At 49.3% G+C, this 20153-nt stretch overlaps 1 protein-coding gene and 1 long non-coding RNA gene across 2 annotated transcripts in view; one reads left to right on the forward strand and one right to left on the reverse strand.

Annotated features, from left to right (window-relative positions):
- Window positions 1–20153, forward strand: part of HSPA12A (heat shock protein family A (Hsp70) member 12A) — a 162299-nt gene that overhangs the window by 28084 nt on the left and 114062 nt on the right. The gene's annotated exons all lie outside the window — the stretch shown is intronic.
- LOC132684862 (uncharacterized) lies at window positions 3760–7911 on the reverse strand. Its single transcript, XR_009612831.3, has 3 exons — window positions 7543–7911; window positions 4366–4483; window positions 3760–3942 (listed from the first exon to the last, which is right to left on the reverse strand). It is a non-coding gene; the product is annotated as an uncharacterized LOC132684862 (long non-coding RNA).

Genomic DNA, 20153 nt, shown 5'->3' on the forward strand with positions numbered 1-20153 from the left:
AACCAAGCAGGTATTTCTAGGAAGACGGGGCGGTCTGCCATGTTGAGTGGTGCTGATTGGTCATGAGGGCTGACGTATTCACGATCTTTGTGGCCACACCAGTGGCAGAAACAACGGGCAGGCGCCACTCCTGAGTCCTTGCACAGGCCGGGTACATCCTGCATCCCACCACCCCACCCCACCCCCGCCCCCGGTGACCACAGTGACTGTCCTCTGCACAAACCCCCAACTCTACCTCCCACCTCTATGGTGGCCCCTAAAATGGCAAGACGAGTCTCTTCCTCTCTGACGGTCTTGCGTCAACAAGTGTCTTGCTGACCAAGATGTTTGGCAAAATGCAGAAAATGTATTGTCTTTCCTTGGTTTTCTGTGTTTTGCTGGTGAAGACATATTTGCCTCATTCTAACGCAGCTGATTCAGTAGAAACCTATTGCTACCAATTAAAAACATATGCCTTATTTCTGAGCACATATGGTCACATTCAGATCTCCTCACAAGGTACATTTCCAATACACACGTTATTTAACATAATGACACCCCCATATTGTTACCGTTATTGTTGCTCTACGTTAATGCTCTGACATTAACATAATGTCACCCACATATTGTTACAGTGCTCTACGTAGCTCCTACCCACCCTAGGTAATGAATAATGGGCATCGCTTTTTCCCTCTTTGTTGGGGGTAGGGGATGGGTGGATCCGGGAAATCTAAGTGGAGCCATATAGATAAGAGGGGTGTGGGGGTGTGCAGAGTAGATGATGGGTACTGGGGGCAGAAAGGATGGCAAAAGCAGAATTTTGGAGCTGGGAAAATGTGAATCTGGAACCAGTAAATAACCACTGTGGGTGGGGTGTAGACTCAGGGAACACCGGGCCTGGGCAAGCTGTCCGTGAGGAAGAGGAAAAGTCAGGGGTCCCCAGGTCGTGGGGGTAGGGCCGTCTGTAGGTCTTTCCCAGAGAGAATGGAGCCAAAGTAACCGGTCAGCTGTGAGCACCAGAGAGGCCCAAAGACAGGCAGCGAGGGCTGGTGAGGGGTTAACAGGCCAGGGGAAGGGGCTCCCCAGGCGGGGTTGCCAGCAGGGGTGACTCCCGCGCCAGGAGGCACACGGGGGTCTGATGGAGGTAGGTCCTCCACCATCTGGCATCTGCTGTTTCCCTTTGCTTTTAATTTCTATCCTCTCAAGATAAGTTTTGCTTTTCATACTCACTGATTGTACAGAACCACGATTTATGGATCACATACTGCCACGTTCCTCGTTCTAACATTTCTCATCTCTGACAGGTACATTTTCCCTCGGGGACATCGGGTCTGTGTGTTGTGGGGACATGCTGTGGCCCTCGCTTTGGTGGGGGCAGTGGGTAGAGATGCACCTGTGTCCCCCTTCCCAACACCACTGTGGTTATGCCTGGCATCACGCAGCTGAGCAGAATGGAGAAAAGAATGAGTGGGTGACGGGGGCTTCCCCTGAAGGGTGCGGCTCCCTGGACTGAGGCAGAATCTTCCGGGGGCCAAGAGGGACAGTAAGGCTCATAGGTGCTCAGGGGGATGGAGCTCTAATAGGTGCTCAGGGGGATGGTGGCTCAGGGAGCACCATCCAAGCTCTCGGGGAGAGGACCCATGTGATCAGGTTTGTTCCTACTTGGAGAAACCCAGTGGCGGTGTGCGACACGGGCGAGATGGGTAGGGGGTGGGCATGGGGACGAGATGGGGCTAATGCAGCAGCCCAGGCAGGAGGTGATGCGGACCTCACCCTGCGGAGACACTGGAGAGGACAAGGGAGCTGGAGACGAGCGTCATCGTGGAGGTCGGGTCAGCGAGCGTCGGTGTCTAATTGGCTGCGATGTGAAATCCAGGAGGACTGCCAGGTGTCTGACCCAGGCAGCCAAATCCATGCTGCTGCTTTCACCTCTCACATGGAACGCAGCGAGGTGATCTTAACGCCATCTCCGTATTCCGCAGATTATCTTGAATGACCCAGGCTTTGGAGGCAGAGGCGTTGGGGGGTGGGGCGTAGGTGAAGAAGAGGGGCCTGAAACATTCAAACAATGGTCTCAATTCTCCCCTTCTCTTCATTCTGCTGGCAGCCTGGCATGTCGCCAGCACAGGGAAATCTGAAACAGAATCATTAAGTATAGATATAGGGTGCCATAGCCGGCACTGGATTTCCTGTGCCAGAGCCATGGAAGGAGTGAATAGCACAGCATCCTGTCCCTGAACTTGACAGCATCAGATGGCTGTGTTGGGGGGTTAGTGCTCAGCACACTAAGCCACCCCCTTCGTTCCTATTGTCTCTGTAACTCCATTGTTTTAAGCAAGCCGGCTTTGTAGTCAGGGTTCATTCACTACCGACAAAGCCTCTGTTAGGAAAAAATAGACCTCTGAAGCTTCTAGAGAGCTGGGGAAAAAATCACAAGCCACCAGCAATGCACGTTTCAATTCCAGATCGCTAGGCAAAAAAGGCAGATGGCGTTTCTCCATTTGTTAATTGTCTAAAAAAATAAATAAAAAGCCAATCTGGACGGAGGACGGGGGAAGGAATAGGCTCCAGTAATTATTGACTCCTGCCTGACTCCAGAATACGGTTTAGAGTTAGCAATCCGGATAATTCTGGCCAGCTACGGACTTCACTTTCAACATTCAACAGTATAGTTGATAAAACGGCGGAAAGATGCGAGACATCCGTGTCACGACCTGAGTTGCCGAAATACTATTTTGGTTCTGTCTTCTTCGGGTGACTGGATTTTCTCCCCCTCACCAACCAATTTGGGAATTATTTTGAAACTGCCCGAGGATTGCTTTTCCCACCCGAAAAATAAACTCAGCTGCAGTGAAACAGCCGAGCACATGGGCAGTTGGAAGCATTTTGTAACTTTGAGCATCCAAAGGGGTCCTTTAAGCCATGGTCCAGAAAACTCTGTTGAGGCTTCGAGGCAACCTTAAGCTTGGCATTTCTTACTAGAAAGACTTCTGTCGCCCTGAAAAGATGGAAAACGTCCATTTAAAAAACATTCCTGCAGTGAGCGACAGATGTTCCTGGAGCCCGCGGCCACACAGGCTGTTCGGATTAGACTTCAGATTCTGTCTCATGCCAGCGAGATGGCATCTCGTAGGCCTCCAGTCACTTCACGTCACATCAGCCGGGTGCTGCTAAGTCAGGAGCCTCAAACATAAAGCACCTTATCCACTGGCTCCTTCAGTGAAGTGATTCGGGCACTGGGAAGTCGGGGTTGGTCCTGAGAACTGGCAGCGGTGTGTGGACGCCTGGGGTGAGCAGCGCCAGGGGAAGCGGCGGAGTCCTCACCCTTGCCCGCGTTACCTCGGACAGTCCGCTGGCCTGAGACGGGGCTCGTCTCCCAGTCCCCTCCCTGGGTTTTCGGTTTGCGTGCTTTTTTGTTTTATTTTTGCATTTTGGGTCTGCGGCAGAGGAAGTTCACGGGTGACCCAGATTGGGAGAGGACGGCTGATTCATGGGCTGCGGGGTTCACGGCGATCTCGAAAGTCTAAAAAGAGTTGAAACTGCTAACAAAACATAACAGGGTAGGGGCGCCTGGGTGGCTCAGTCGGTTAAGCAGCTGACTCGCGGTTTCGGCTCAGGTCATGACCTCACAGTGTCGTGAGTTGGAGCCCTGCGTGGGCTCTGGGCTGACAGCGCAGAGCCTGCTTGGGATTCTCCCTGTTTCTCTGCCCCTCCCTCGCTCACGCTCCGTCTCTCTCAAAACAAATACATAAATAAAAATAGGATAGGGATGCATTTAGATTCCTGTACTTTGGTTCAAAAGCAGAGGGTTTGCATGTGACCTCAGCTCCCGTGCTGCTGTCCGTGGGAGAGACGGTCTGTCGCCAGCTATTACCCCCTCGTGTGCAGAAGCAGAAGCTCGCCCTTCTATTCTTGATGCGTCAGCTTTCCTGACAGTGTGACGATCATGTTCTCTCACTGAGGCTGAGGGCAGAGACACAAAGCGTGCTTAAATCATAGGCATGGGACCTAAGGACAAAAGGCCACTTTTCCCATGACTATAGCGACCAGCCTTCTCTCTCTCATTCCCACTCAGACTCTGCTTTCATTCCAGAAGGCAAATGGCAGATTGGAAGGGAATAGGCCCAGTACATTCTGGCCTGGCCACAGAGGGTGACCACTCATCGATGGTGCCGTCTAGGTGTTCCAGGGAATGGAAAGCAGGCCCCGTGAGGAGCTCTGAGAGTGGCTAGCCTACAGGGAACACCTCCTGAATCCCTTTATGTGCTTTATGTCATGTAAACATCATAACCAACCTACACGGGAAGGGTCGTTACTTTATGCCTAGTTTACATATGAGGAAACTGAGGCCCAGAGGTCATGCTTTAGTGGCAGAGACAGACTTACATGCAGAGATTTGATCCCAGACCTGCCACATGGACTCATGATGGACGTGAACACGTACAGTCTGGATGAAGAGGCTTATGAAGGTTGATGAGGGCAAGCTGACCACTTCCTTAAATACCTGAAGGAAAGACGAATCAGAATTGGACTCCATATAAAGACAGACCAGTTAGAAGTTTCCAGAGCTGGACAAGCTACCCTGCTTCAGGTTCGAGAGAGGGTGAGAGCTTCTTAGTCCTGGAGGATCCAAGCAGAGGCTAGGCGAGGTGATGCAGGCATGAGGCCCCTCTGGCAGGCGGCGGGGTCGTGTGGAGCCCTGCGGGGGTGGCCTGAGGGCCAGGAGCCCTCACCTGAGTCTTATGAGACCTGGGTGTGGGCCCCCCGAGGCCTGCGTAGCCTCAACCTACCTGTCTGTCTTGTCTCTCTCTCTCACTGTTCTGTCTCTCTGTCTCTCATTCTCTCTCTATCTGCTTCAGCCACTCTCCTCACTCAGCAACCTGTAGCCACACCAGCGTTTCTGTTTCTAGAAGAGGCCAAGTGCTGTCTCGCTCCACAGCATTTTTGCATAAGCTGTGGCCTGTGCCTTCTCTTGTTCACATGGCCAGCTCCAGCTCCCCGTTTAGATCCAACTCAAATGTCACCTCCTCCAGGAAGGCCTCCCTGACCACTTATCCCAAGTAGCTCTTCCCCAGTTAAGTTCATTCCTGTCCTCATGTTTGTTTCCCTCATGGCACGAACTTCAATCTGTGGTTATCTTTTTCATTTTCTCCGTAGAAAGTAAGTTCCAGGGAGTCAGGGCCTCACATTTGTCTTTTCATTAATATATTCCTGATCCCCTAGCACAGTGTCCATAGTTGTGCAATGAATGAGTGAATGACCTTGACCAAATTACTGTGGGTCTCAGTTTTCTAATCTGTTAGATGGGGAGCAGCTGTAGAGGAAATCTGATTAGCACAGGGGTTCTCAACCTTGAACATGCACCACAACCATCCGGAAGGCCTATAAAAACAGATTGCTGGCCTCACCCCCAGAGCCTCAGGTCTGTCGTGGGGCCAGAACTCTGGCATTTCTATGAGTTCCCAGGTAATGTTGATGCCGCAGGCCACAGAGGCACACACTTTGGGACTACTGGATTAGACGATCTGCGGGTCCCCTGAGACGCTCATTTTTTAATTTTTCCAAATCAAATAATGAATATGAAAGTGCTCTGCGTATAGCAACAGTATATATACACGCAAGAGCTCTTTTGAAACATAACTTTACCTTCAAACGTGGAAGGGGAGGGAGGTGGTGGAAGGAGAGGGGAAAAATCCCGTTCCAATCATGAGGGATTAGCACCTACCGATGGGGTTGATAATGTCTATAATGGCGAAAGGTCAGTTAAATGAAGCCCGGGCGGCCGGGCGAAGGGCCGAGCGGGTCTCTGGGAACAAGGCTTGCAAATGCAAGGCTGCTACAGCCCGCGGGTTTCGAGAGCGCTTCCCGCCAGCTCAGCATTTAATCTCCACCTCGGAGGGTAAAGCTAGAGAATCACAATTAATAAGGGAAGTGAGGGTCGAAAGCAGGGGGCAGCAAAACAAAAGAAGTAACCCCTTGTGACTGCCCAGGACGCACCTGATGGCCTGGAGATTTGCCTTCACCTGGCTAGAGGTTTTGTTTGTTAAGTGCGGCTCAGAGTTCACACTCTGCTGAGGTTCCCCAGTGCTCTTGGGTTGCTTTCTTCTCTCGTCTACACAGCTGTCCACCAACCACCTGCATCCCTGCCCAGGGGCCCTCTGCAGTTGGACCCTAAGGGCTTAAGGGGCTGTCTGCCGTCTCTCTGAATTCCACATTCTCCCAGTGCTGTTTACACCCAAGCGAAGCCTCAGTCTGGGAGGGTGTCTGCTCCCTGTGAAACCACCTTTATAGGGAGGGGTCTTCGGGAGCAGACGCAGTAGCAGGGGGCAGCCTGGAGAGGCGCCAGAGAGCAAAGAGCAGTTCCAGCCAGGGTGCAGCTAGTCCGTGCGTGAATCAGGACTCCTGAATCCCAGAAGTGACACATTCCTTCCACGGGCAGTCCCCTGCATGGCTGAAGTGTGCCGCTAGAAACATCCTCCTCATTCTCATCGTGGGTACTTACTGTAGGCCAGGCAATGGGCTGTTCACTTTACTGGACCCTTCCATTTAGTCCTCCTCTTACCCTGAGAGCACAAGTACTAATTTTGTCCCAATTGTCACAAATGAGGAAACTGAACCTTAGAGAAATTTAGAAAGTTGATCAAACTCAAGCTAGAAAGACACAGGTCTGGCTTTGAATCCAGGGGTGCCTGACTCCAGAGCTTTCCCTTAATGAACGGGACAAGGTCCCTCTTTCTGTGTGGAGGGGTGAAATGGAACCCCATTAGCAGAGAGCTACAATTATGAATAGTCCCAGTGGTGGTTTGTCTTGGATTCTTCTCCCGCACATTAACTGTCCGTCTTGACCTGCCTCACCTCTCCACCCTCCGCTGGGGGAACCCCACTTAACTGTTGTCTGGTGGGTGGTGCCACCGTGCCCTAAACCTTTGCTGCTACAGGGGAAGTCTGAGCATGACATGGGAAGGTGGGAGAGGGGATCCATAAATAAATGCGGCACAGGAGAGTGACTTTTATACATACAAAAGTCGAGGACCACCTGGACTTAAAAGGCCATCTGTCCTCCAAAGTAGGCACTTTTAGAATCTTTTTTTTTTTTTTTTTAGTTTATTTATCTTGAGAGAGACAGACAGCATGAATGGGACAAGGGCAGAGAGAGAGAGGGAGAGAGAGGATCCCAAGCAGGCTCTGCCCTGCCAGCACAGAGCCCCACGCAGGGCTTGGACTCACAAAACTGTGAGATAATGACCCGAGCCCAAACCAAGAGTTGGATGCTCAACCAACTGAGCCACCCAGGTGCCCCGGGACTTGCTGGTGCTTCTAATGTGCTCATGAGGTCATGACAGTGCTCATCTTGGAAATCAGCCTGCTACAATATTACATTCCAAAGCACATACATCAGACCTTAAAAGGATTGCGGTTATGTGGGTTTTTACTGAAGGTGTCTACGGGTGATCAACAGAGGAGGAAATTACACGGCCCAGCTTGCCTCTAAACTTCCCCCAAATCCTCTTTAATTTCCCAGCTGCTCCCCTCCTTCCCAGCCCCCCAAGGCCAGAGGTATACCTATTAGGCGGTAGCAGGAAGGGCACACTTAATCCACGAATTCTGATGGGTTGTATGGCCTCCCAGAATGCCGTGCTGGGAAAGACCACAGGACAAGGGCTGGTGTCAGTCCGAAAGAGTGTCATGATCGATTAGTGATGCCTGGCACGGCAGTGATGGAGGAGGAGTTGGCAGCCTGAGGATCACAGGTCTGCTCCAAGCTTGTGTAACACGGACAATTCAGTTCACCTCTGCGAGCCTCACTTCCCTCGTGGGCAAAGTGGCACAGTCGCGTGCATGTCATTGGGAAATTGTGACAAGGCACTAACCTGCTAGGAGAAATGTGCCGTCCCAGGACGTGGGAGTATCACTACTTCAACAGATCATGTCGCTTGGGGTCTTGGCAGCTTCCATATGGCATGCTCAGCTTGATTGACTGGAAGATGCTTTATATATATATATTTTTTAAGTTTATTTATTTACCTGGAAGGGGGGAGGGGCAGAGAGGGAGAAAGAGAGAGAATCCCAAGCAAGTTCCACACTTTCAGGGTGGAGCCCGATGCGAGGCTCGAACTCAGGATCCATGAGACCATGGCCTGAGTGGAAATCCAGAGCTGGCTGCTTGACTGACCGAGCCACCCAGGCGCCCCCACCTGAAGATGTTTTGATAAAGGGACTGATCTCAGAGTTGTGGGTAGGACTGAGGTTAGTACAGCACGGCTGATTCAGCCCTACATCCGCCGGGGTGAGAAGTGGGAGCCAGTACGTGGACCTGAAAGCAGATTATCCCTCGGGGGGCCCCACTGAGAGGAGCTGTGACCATTGGGTGGAGGGGCCACAGCCAGCTCACGGTGACCCCGTGGAGGGGAGTCACACATTTCATATCTCACCTCTCTTGTCCCCGCCTCCCTCCCTCCCTCCAGGCTGTGCACTGGCTGAGCCAACCACAAATCAAAGGATCCCTGTGGTGCGTTAGGTCTGGTCAGCCTCTGTCTTAGCTTGGACTCTAACAAATTTATGAACTCAGTGGTTTACCAACAACGGAAACCTATTTCTTACAGTGCTGGAGGCTGGAGTTCAGAGACCAGCAGTCTGGCCAGGTTCTGGTGGGAACCCGCTTTCAAGTTGCAGATGGCTGACTTCTCACCGTGTCCTCACGTGGCAGAAAGAGAGAGCTCTGCTCTCTTCATCCTCTTATAGGAGAACCAGTTCCACCGTGGGGGCTCCACCCTCTTGACCTCATCCAAACCTAACTACCTCCCCAAAGCCCCGCCTCCAAATACCATCGCATTGGGGATGAGGGATTTTCCGAGGACACAGACATTCAGTTTGTGACAGCCTCCCTGGGCAGAGAGCTGAGCAGCCAATGCATCTGACTAGCTGTATTCATTTTCTGCACCTATGTAACAAATTACCATGTACTGGGGGGCTTAAAGCAGCAGAAATTTGTTCTCTCACAATCCTGCGGCCAGAAATTCAGAATACAGCCTCCAGGGAAGAATCCTTCCTTGCCTCTTCTGGATTCCTGTGGCTCCAGGTGTCTCTTGGCCCACACCTGTGTCACTCCAATCTCTCCCTCCATCTTTCCATCATCTCTGTGTGCCTTCTACATGTGCCTCTTATGAGGACACTCGTCGTTGGGTTTTTGGGCCCCACCTGGATAATCCAGGGCGATCTTACCTCAAGATCCTTAATCACATCCACGAAGACCCTTTTCCCCCAAATATAACCCTCACGGATTTCAGGGATTTGACGGACACGTCTTTTCGGAGGCTTCCATTCAACCCACTACCCCGGCCTTCCACATCTGACTTTTGTTGCCGAGCTGTGAGAAGCAACTGAACCTCTCTCCTGAAGGCCACCCTTAGCCCCATGACTTGTGTTCGCCGCTTGTCTGCTCTAACTAGATAATGATCCTTAGGTTGGGACAGGAAAGGGAGGGTCCTCATTTCACAAAGTGCTTATACATTATGGTCTTTGTCAAATCACGTATCCCCTGTGAGCCCCTGTTCTACATCTCTTAAAATGAAGCAGTGAGATTAGGCGATGTCTAAAATGGTCTCTACCTCTAGGATCCCGTATGCCGTAACTAATGTCGGGGTGAGGTGGATGTCTCCCTGGTAACCTTGTGCCCACCACTCCTGGCCCGTGACCTGCTTGCTGGCACTGGGGTCACGCTCAGAGCCACAAACATCTTCGACCTTTCCGGGCCACCGGGGGTTTTCATCTGTAGCCCTCTGTCAATCACAAAGAAATGGCCCAGGGACGACGGCCTGCGTCTCTCACACAGGAGCCAAGGCCCACAGGTGCCCTCCCTGGTAGCCTGACGCGGCTTTTAAGCTCAGGCATGTTGGTTTAGCTCAGGTTTCCAGCCAAGCGATTCTTGAATCTCTTCGTGCAGCCAAGTGTGACGGTGACACCATGACACCTTTTCTAATTGTGTTTTAATTGACAAGACTTGATTTGATTATAGAAGCCTACACTGCAGTTGAAGGGCTTGTTAAAACATGTATTAAATCCAAAAGATTGCAATGTTTCGCTGTGTAATTATGTAAACAGTCACGTAAATGGAGCAGTTTACAGTCAGCAGGAATGCGTTTTCAATAGCTCGGTAGCAAACTGGCGTCACTGATCAGGGGCAGGTGAATTTATTTTCTTAAGCATAAACGCAAGGTGGTATCCCTCCCGACCTCAGCCAAGCAAGCTTTTTTAATTTTCTCCTTTTGTGTACATTTCCCCCCTGAAATCTGTTGTGATGGTAAGCGGTGTTTCTGTGTCCTCAGGGGCACGTGAGTTCCCCATAATGGGTAAGGAAAATAAAATGTGCCACGTCTCTGAAATGTTGAGATTTCTCAGCGACAAAAATGATCCAGGCATTAAAAAAAAAAAAAAAAAAAAAAAAAAAATCCCCGACTCAGGTTTTAAAATAGGAATAGAACTACCTTAAAATTCCCCATAGTTTTAATGAAAGTGTCCATTGAATTTACTGAGGATAAAAGAGTGATTTACCTCAAAACCTACTATCTCTGCCTCCCCAAAGGACTTACGAGGCTTGCCCATCGTTTTTGAACTTCAGAATAAATGAAACATTGATCAGAGATGTCATTGACACATTACTTCTTCTTGTCCATCACTTGTGCAACACTGGCCTCTTAGAGGGAAACAGGCCCCACAATCATGTTTCCTCCCGACTCTAAGAAAATAGAAGCTGCAAATGGGCTGGTGAATTATGTGCCTTCCAGTGATTTGAAGGGAAGCATTTACTGAGGGAGAAAATTGTTTTAATCTTATAACAACCAAGGAGGAGAGTTTGTAAAAACACAGCACACCTACACATACACTTGATTTTGTTGCATAGAAACACATGGGAACATTTTCTCCCCCCACCAACTCGCCTGATGCCTCAGCTGAGGGATCTTGCTTTGGTCTGGGCAGGGGCGGGTGGGCCTGGGGATGTGGGGGGGTGGGGGGGATGGGAAGCATGCGGGTAGATGTGGGGGGTAGTGAAACCACAGTAAAGTCGGCTGGGAATCCCAGGGACTCAGGACAGATCCAGTGCAGGATCAAGGCCCTCCAGTCCCTTCTGGAAACACAGGACCTGCAGGATACCCAGGGTTCTGCTTCCGCAAGACCCAACTCCTCAAATCACAGGATTGAGGAGTCTGGTGCCACCTTTTCCCAAGCCGACTTGAATAACTTCCTGGCAAACCCACCCCGGTCCTCCTTACCATTGGTATCCCTCCCAGAACTCAACACATGGGGTGTTTTATGAGTTTAGTGTCCACAGTAGCCAAAGACAACAAACAGACAAGCAAATAAATTCAAATCTCAGGATGTCAGTTCTAGAAATGACTAGAGGGGAAAAATAAGAATGGTAAGTGGTCTAAAAAAAAAATTCATGCTTTCCATTTCTGGAGGGAAGAGGAAAGAAAGGAAGGAGGATGGAGGGAAGGAAACAAAGGCTCCGTATGCATGCATATATAGCCCTCTCGGTGTAGACAAATGCACCACAAGGCAGTTCCAAGAGCCTGTGTGAGCTGCTGGGGAGAGGGCGGAGGAGTGTGTAAAGGAGGACTTTCACATTTTGCTTGATGTATTTTTTACCAAGGGACCTAATAATGGCGTACTTGTGTCGTTTTCAAAAAGGGGTGGGGGGGAAGATTTTAAACAGAAACGTCCAGATTTGGAGGAGAAAATTACAAGTGGCTTGTTTGTATGAAGCACATTATGAATGAACCATGGTGACACAGCAAATGAAGAAGTGAAGGGAACTTGGTATTTATACCCTTCGTCCAGTTCACGTCCCTTTGTCTCCTTTAAGAGAATGCATTTCGCACAAAGATGTGCCTTGGTCAAGAGAGAAAGAGGTAGTTTCTGGAAATACAGTTCATGCTCCGATCATTTCTAAGAGACCCAGAATATATCGTCTGAGAATGGTTCTTCCACACTATGGAGAGTCCATATCCTAGTAACAAAAAGTTCGGAATCTCTAGGCGCTGGGTATTTTCTTGGCACCTTTGGTTTAAAGGGAAGGGTGACTAAACTGTTAGTGATTGTTTTTGCGTTTTATTAGAATGCCTGGTTCAGCTCCATTAGTGCCTGTGTGCCTTAGACCCTGACACAGAAAGGTGTACATGAGACTCAGCCTGTATGGTCTTCCCCTTTCCCTGATCAACTCCCTGTCCTCTGTGCCAGGTTTTTCACACGACACTGCACTGCTCTTTGAGCTCCAAGCAAGCGTACGTGTGTGTCTGTGTGTATGAGTGTCCTCTTCCCAAGCAGGTGACATTGTAGGGGAAGAAAACAATTTTTTTTTCCTTCTACCCTTGTAGGTTCTCACACTGGGGCTCTGTTAAATTAGACCAACAAAAGATAGTTTCACAAGAGAAAACATCCATTTGTTATGTGTGTGGCACCTTACACGGGAGAAAACTCAGGAAGAGTAACTCAGAGGGATGTTATACGGTGCCAGTGGGCTTCCATATCATCTTAGCAAAGAATGATAAATTAGTAACAAAATGACCAGACAAAGGAAAACGTTCTTAGATTTCCAAGGACAGCAAACTATGGGAAGGCAAATAAAAGGGGAAACTGATAGCAGGGATTCATGGCCGTCCTGTTCTCCAGAGGTTTCCGTACTTAGGTAAGGGAAACTCCGAGAAGGTGTTGTTCTGCATCTGTTTTTTTTTCTCATTTGCCTCCAGCTCAAAATAATTCTTATGGCAAAGTGGCATATTTGGGGGTGGCATATTCTGATCCCCTACAGTGTGCATGCTTCTCACATGCTCTGTGCTCACCCTTTAGCCCCTCAACTTAACTATAGGTGCTTCACATAGTATACCTTTAATAAATACTTTTTTGGGGGGGGGGGTGGAGGTGCTCTTTGCTCGTGTATTGTCTTTCACGAGGTAAGGCTGTGTAACAAATATCCCCGCCCCTCAGTGGCTTGCTGCACTATGGTTTCTCCCGCCTGTTACCTGATGGTGGCCAGTTGTCTGTGGCTCTGCACCATGTGTCTTCTTCATTCTGGGACCCAGACTGAGGGAGCAGCCACTGGCAGGAAGACGCAAAGAGAAAAGAGCAACGGAACTGGGGGAACCATGCAATGGCTCTTAAAACCTCTGCTCAAACTTTGCACGTCACATCTGCTCACGTTTCGGTGCCGAAGCAAGTCGCATGTTCAAGTCCAACAATGGGACAGAGGATATTCCTCCATGGGAAGGCTCTGCAGTTCCCGTAGCTACAGATGGGATGTTCTGGGATGTTCGATTCTGTCACAGGGAGGGCCAGGACTGGTGATAGAGGCAGCGTGCCTCCAGTGCCTGGGGCCACTTGGGCTAAGCCGCCTTCTTGTCAGCCCATCCCAAGTTGGGTCTCTGCCCTTTTTCTTTTTTGTATCCATTTTCTCTTTTTCTTTTACATTTCTATTGTTGTTTTTCTAATTCTAAAAGCACCACCTTCTCACTGTGGTGTATTTCAGACAAAGTGAAAGCATACCTTTTATCACCCTCACTAAAGAACTTTCCATCCCAGAAGCAATCACCAGGAACCATTTGGGGTGTATTGTTGCAGATGGGTCCCATGCTTATACAACCACATAAAGCGTATACACATAAATACGATTTTAGGTAAGTAACCTCTTCCTACCCATCTCCAGATTATTTTGTGACCACACTTTGTAGTTCGCATTATGTCTTTTTATTGAGCTGCCTTATTCTTTTTATGACTATACAGTATTCCATGCTACAGGCGTTCCACATCGACTTATTATTTCCCTACTCATGGAGATTTATTTTGTTTCGATTTTGTTCTACTACAAAAACGCTGCAAAGAACATCCTACATGCACATGTGCAAGTAGTTTTGCAAACTGGATCCCTGCAAGTGGATTTGCTGGGTTAGCGCATTTTGCATTTTGACGGATACTGCCAGGTTTTTCTCCTGAAAGACCGTGCTAGTTCATACCCTCCCCAATGTGGCTAACGTGCCTGTTTTCACTCTACCCAGCCCTCACGTTTCTTTTAACATTTCACTTTGATAGACACAGATTCACGTAGAAATTGCGAATGTCGTACAGACATTAGCTGTACACAAAATTGGTATAACCAGTAAACTCCTCACCCAGCTGCCCCAGAAGATAGCCCCTTACGTAACCACAGTGTTGTTACCAAAGCCAGGAAATGGACATTGGTGCCAAAGTAGGTGCTACTTGGATTTCACCTGTGTTTGCACGCACCCTTCTTTTTTTCTTTTGGTAAGTAGGCCTGCAAGATTTCATCACGTGTATAGTTTTGCCGGGAACCTTTTTTTTATAAATTTCATTTATGCCTTTGGAGAGGGGGTTGCAGAGAGAGAGGGAGAGAGAGGACCCCAAGGCAGCCTGATGGGAGGCTCCGGTGCACAAAGTGTGAGCTCATGGCCGGAGACAAAACCAAGAGACAGACCCTTAGCCAACTGAGCCCCCCGAGTTCCCCTCGCCAGGAACCTTGTGAACTTAATACATAGTAGTTTTGTTTGCAAGAAATGAACCTTTATCCTCTGTGCAATTTATTTCTGGGGTGTGGCATCCTTCCGAGTTGCTATGACGGTAGGAATGTTCGAGTCTAGATCCAGTGCAAGCAGGCTGTCAGTTTTCAGCGTGAGGTGATCCACCGCTAGGAATTTTCCAGCTTTCCCTCCAGCACCCCCGAGACTGGGGCTCTAACACCCAGGACAACCTCCTGACCTCAGCAGGCATCAGCTTTCTGTTGCTAATTAAACTGAAAACCTGAGTGGGGTGCAGCTTAATTATTCAGACTTGCAAACCTCGGATGAATGTGCATGAAAACTTTATGGGAAATTAATCTTTGAGAAGTAAAACATGCCATCTCATTTTACTTAAAAAAAGGAAGAAAATTAATGTGAGCGCTGGTGCTTCCTGTGTGTTTATACTGAGTCCTTTCACTTAGAATCGAGCCATTATGAGCGCGTTTGTTCTTGATGAAAGGAACCCAGCATTAGACCGGAAATAGGATGTGTTGAAATCAATTTAGTGTCAACCACATCAAGCCTTTCTAAAATTGTAGGTTTTACACAACTTTAAAACATGACTTGTTTATTTGGTAGAATTTAACTGTGATTCCTATTTCTCCGAAACAGACAGAAAGACAGAGAGTCAGAGCAAATTGCAGGTGGGCAGTGTCCCGGGGCAAGGAAATGCGATTTTTGAAGGCCTCCGCTGTGTCACACCCCCTGCTGCCCCTGCCATTGCAGGTCTGGTGCATTAGGAGTGACACGAGGATTTTTCAAGGCTGCCTGCTTTGATGGCACTCTTGCTTTGGGCATTCACGTGGGGTCTTCGTGAGGGTTTCCATTTGAATGGAGAGGGTGAAGGTGCAGATGTTAGGTGTTAGGTGATGGGCATCACTTAACCCAGGATGGCCCGGACCATGGGGCGAGGTGCGTGTGCTGCGTAAATTACCCCTGTGAATTACCCTGTCCTTGCCAGCTAAGAAATCAATCCCGAAGGTGGAGTACAAGCCATTTTTTTAGTTTCTTGGTATTGGCAGGCATTCACATGAGAAAAAGACAGACAAGAAATGCTCTGGGGGACCCAGATATGCAGGAGGGGGTGTTGCAAGGCTGGCCAGTGCCGGGAAGTCCCTCTCCCCTAAAAGCTGGTCTCAGCTCCCATGACTGAGCACCAGGGTTTCATGCTGGGCCAGGACCCCTGCTCTGGGCACACAGCAGGATCTTAGGGGCTGGAGAGGACCGTAGGACTCACCCAGTTTACTCCTTTTATGATGGTGGCCTATAACTGAGTAACACCCCCCTTCAGTCTCTGCAAGCCACCCATGGATGGAGCAGGCCGGGGCTGGGGGTCGTCAGCTCACAGAGTTGGGGGTGACAGAATGGGAGGGCTGGAGCCTCCACATAGAGCTTTGGTTCCCTTCAAAGCCAACTTGGTTAGTACTGAGCCAGTGCCATCCATAGCATTACCCTGGAACCTTCTATTAGCATAAATCCGGTCGCCCACGGGTATCAGCTTCCTTGCTTTCATTTTCCAGGAGAAGTGGGTTTCTATTTCATCCTCTTCCATTGTGGGGATTAGGAAGGAAAGATGGAATTAGTGTAGGAGGAAGCGGGTTTCCAAATGGATACCCTGGGGAAGAAAAAAACCAAACCAAATAAAACCACAGTAACAAAAAAACATCCACCCACCCACTTATCCATTTGCCCATGAGATATATATGTGCTATGTAGGGAAAGATTTTTAAAAATTTTTTATTCTTAAGCACTCTATACACCCAGTGTGGGGCTCGAACTCACAACCCTGAGATCAGGAGTTGCACACTTCACTGACTGAGCCAACCAGGTGCCCCAACAAAACACTGTAGAAACGATTTTTGTCTGTTCTGTTCACTGCTATATTCTGCCACCTGGAACCGTGCCCAGACCATAATAAATTCTCAGTAAATCTTTCTGAATGAGAAGAAATACATCATTCATTAAACACACACTTGGAGGCAGAGGGAACAGATCCATCCTTGGGGGCAGGCAGTTTGCAGTCTAGAGGACAGATAGGCGAATGGATCATCATCATGGTTATGTACACCATTCTGAGGTACATCTCTGAAAGCTAAGAGGCTTAATAAGTCCTCTGAAGCCTCCTCTGTTCCCCTTGCCATTCAGTTGGGCCTTGGAAGAAGAGGAAAGACCGTGCGTGTTGTGTGTGCCTGTGTGTATGTGTGTGTGTCTTGTGTACCTATGTGGTGTGTGTGTGTGTGTGTGTGTGTGTGTGTGTGTGTGTGTGCATATGTGTTTGCTCAGGTCACCCAGCACTATGTGGGAAACTAGAATCTGAACCCACATCTCCTGCTTCCAAATGCCATGTCCCATTCACAAACTGGGTCCCAAAGGTGCTGTCTAGTAGAGGAAGGGGCAGAAGCCCCTGCATTCAGGGGATAGCCCAAAGCAGGTTGGAAAGGTGACCGGAGGAAGTCACAGCTTTTGCTGAGAGCTGTGTTTGAGACTCTGGGAGCAGGAATGACGACCAGTCAAGGATCAGAGATGGCCAGTGAGTTGGAGCTGACGATCGGGGCAAACCCTGTCAAGTCCGAGGCCAGGAGGGGCAAATGCCTTCAAACCTGGGATAAGATTTTGTTTCAAGATGGTGCTCACATATTAAAAGTCATTTAAAAGTCACTGATCTGGGGGCACCTGGGCGGCTCAGTCGATTAAGTGTCTGACTCTTGGTTTTGGCTCAGGTTGTGATCTCATGGCTTGTGAGCTCGAGCCCCACGTCAGGCTCTGCACTAACAGCACAGAGCCTGCTTGGGATTCTCACTCTCACTCTCTCTCGCTCTCTCTCAAAATAAATAAATAAACATTTTTTAAAAAGTCGCTGATCTGGACTGTGATCACAGGTGAGAAAAGTCAGGTTATGAGAGGTTAACGGAGAGACACAGGGGGTTAGTGGCTAGTGGCCGTGCAGGTGGCCACCTGTCTCAGTGTGCCTGGGACCTCCCTTGTTTTAAAATGGAAAGTCTGGAGTCCTGGGAACCCCCTCGGTTCCGGGAAAACTGGGGCAATTGGTCACACCGGTGGCCATGTGATCTTAGCTGAACCTTCCAGGGCATTGCAGTCGCCTCCTGCCGGGGCTTCCTGCCTCTTTCCTGGCCTGCCTGCCCCAGCCCTCCACCCTGCAGAGGAACGGCCCGCTCACGCCATTTCCCCACCGAGAGCCCACGAAGATCCACCACGAGGGTGTGCGAGCCACACTCTCCAGCCTGGCTCGCAAGGCTGTGCGTGATCTGGCCCCTACCTCTGCCGTCCCTTCCTCCAGGAGCATTGAAACTACTCCGACCTTCCACCTCTAGGTCTTTGCCCAATCTGTGCCCTCTGCTGGGCGTGCCCTTCGATCAGCATTCCTGGCTAAAGCCAGCTGTCCCCTCTGGGCCTCTGGGAAGTGTCCCCCAGCATCCAGTCCCTAGAGGGAGCCGATGCATTTTTCCTGCATGGCGTGGTGCGGTGTATGGGTTCCTATTACGCGTGCGCTTCCACAAAGCACAAGTGATTCGCTCGCGGCACACGTTCAAGAAACGATCCTGTGGAGCCCAAGCTTCTGACTCCTGGCCCGTGGATCCTTCTACCACCCTGCCCATCCCAGGGGTCAAGGCCTGCGTGACCCACAGCCTACGGGCCCAAACGAAGAAGCAGCCCTCAGCGAGGTGCTGTCAGCCCTGTGCAGCAACCAAGAAGTAGAACGGATTTACACAGACATGTCCCAGGTGTGTTTATTAGCGTCTTGAAAGCTGTTGTTCAAATGACAAGGAATAAATACCTAGCCGCCGAGCTCTGGGCTCCAAAGGGAAAGCTGGAGCTCCCCCTGGTGGCTGCAGAAAGTTAGCGCTGCCAGCCTGCTCCTGTGTGTGGGAAATGAGGGACCCCGGGCCATCCTGGTGGATTTCATTCCTGTGGGGTTTCCCTCCAGTTCTTCAAGACTAGGCCCCAAGGAGCAAGAACAACCAGGGAAAATAAAATCATTGCAGTGGAGAATCCAAGCCCCCAAGTAGCTCTGCTACATCTTCGTCTTTGAAGAGGGAGGGAAATGATACAGTTAGAATTTGACAATGACCAAGTCGAAGTTTTCCTGGTGTAAAAAGCCTTCAAAGCTATCTATCACTCCTGTCAAATCATACAAGCCAGTTGCCCTCAGCTCGGGGACTGTGCTCTCTACCCCAACCAGAGAGTTGGCTGGGCAGAGACTGTCCCCTGGAGGAGATGCCTCAAGACTCTGTGGCTTGCCCCCAGATCTGTGTCCTGTGTCTCCACTAGCATGTTGCAAGGCCACAGCTGGAGGCTTCTCTCTCTGTGTTAAAAGCCCTCACCCTTTTATTTTTATTAGGCTTATTTATTTATTTTGAGACAGAGAGAGAGAGAGAACAAGTGGGTGAAGAACGGAGAGGGAGGGAGAGAGAGAGAATCCCAAGCAGGCTTCATGCTGTTAGCATAGAGCCAGTGTGGGGCTCGAACTCATGAAGCCTGAGATCATGACCTGAACCGAAATCAGGAGTCGGATAGTTAACCAACTAAGCCACCCAGGTGCTCTGGGCCTTCACCCTTTCAAACAAAGCTTTTGTGGAAGGGGTAATAGTCTAAGTCCCATCAACCCTGTGCTGGTCTCTGTGGTATGAATGTCATCACTTGGGGCTGACTTGGTTGTGATGGGGATGGTGACGAAGGAACAGGCCCAAATCCTGGGGCAGGACTGGCGTGGGGCCCAGGGCCCCAGAGCAGCAAGCCCTATAGGGGAGAAGGGGGACAGAAGGAGGGCAGAGAGCACTGCCAAGACCAGCCTTCTCTACCTGTACTGTTGTCCTGCAAGCTTTGTCATTGGTCTAAAGTTTATTTTTGGAGTCTTAAGTTGGCTTACTGTTTCTCAAGTTTTAATCACTCGAGTAATAATAATAGTTATTATCGTGGTAACTACCATTTACTGCGTTCTTTTTAAATACCAAGGACTGTTCAGATGCTTTGCAGGTGTTATCTTAATTTATGAAGTACGATTTTGTATTGTGTGTAATTTATTTAATCCTCGTTACGCTGCTATAATGCTGGAACTATTATTATTCCCATCTTAGAAATGAGATTTTTTTTTTTGCCAAATAATACTGTGTTATGATTGTAAAAATATTTTCCTGTGAATTTCATCCTCTTACTAAATAAGTCCATTTTTAAAGAAACCTGATTTTCCTACTATAAATGGAAAACTACATTACCTGTCTTAAGTAGGAGCAAACTATTTTTAAAATCTATTGAAATAATATTTGCCCAGGTGTCACCCCAAATCATCTTCTATACCACCAGCAGACAGCCAGGTATGTCTGGGGAAATACTACCTTAGAAGTAGAAGGGACCCCTCCAGCAAGGGGAATGGAAGGGAGCCCTCCAGGGTGGAAGAAAGTCACTTTGCATATTTGGATTTGAGAGTGAACTGTGCTCCGTAGGGACTTGCTTTAAGAATGTTTGGATTTAATTGCTTTTCTTTACCCAGCTTCTAAGATGGATGCTTAGCTCATTAATCTTCAGCCTTTCTTCTTTTTTATTTAAAAGAATATAAACAATTAAGGCTATAAACTTCTCTGTACTGTG

This window comes from Panthera onca, chromosome D2 (assembly GCF_046562875.1).
Source record: "Panthera onca isolate mPanOnc1 chromosome D2, mPanOnc1 haplotype 2, whole genome shotgun sequence".
Lineage (NCBI taxonomy): Eukaryota > Metazoa > Chordata > Mammalia > Carnivora > Felidae > Panthera > Panthera onca.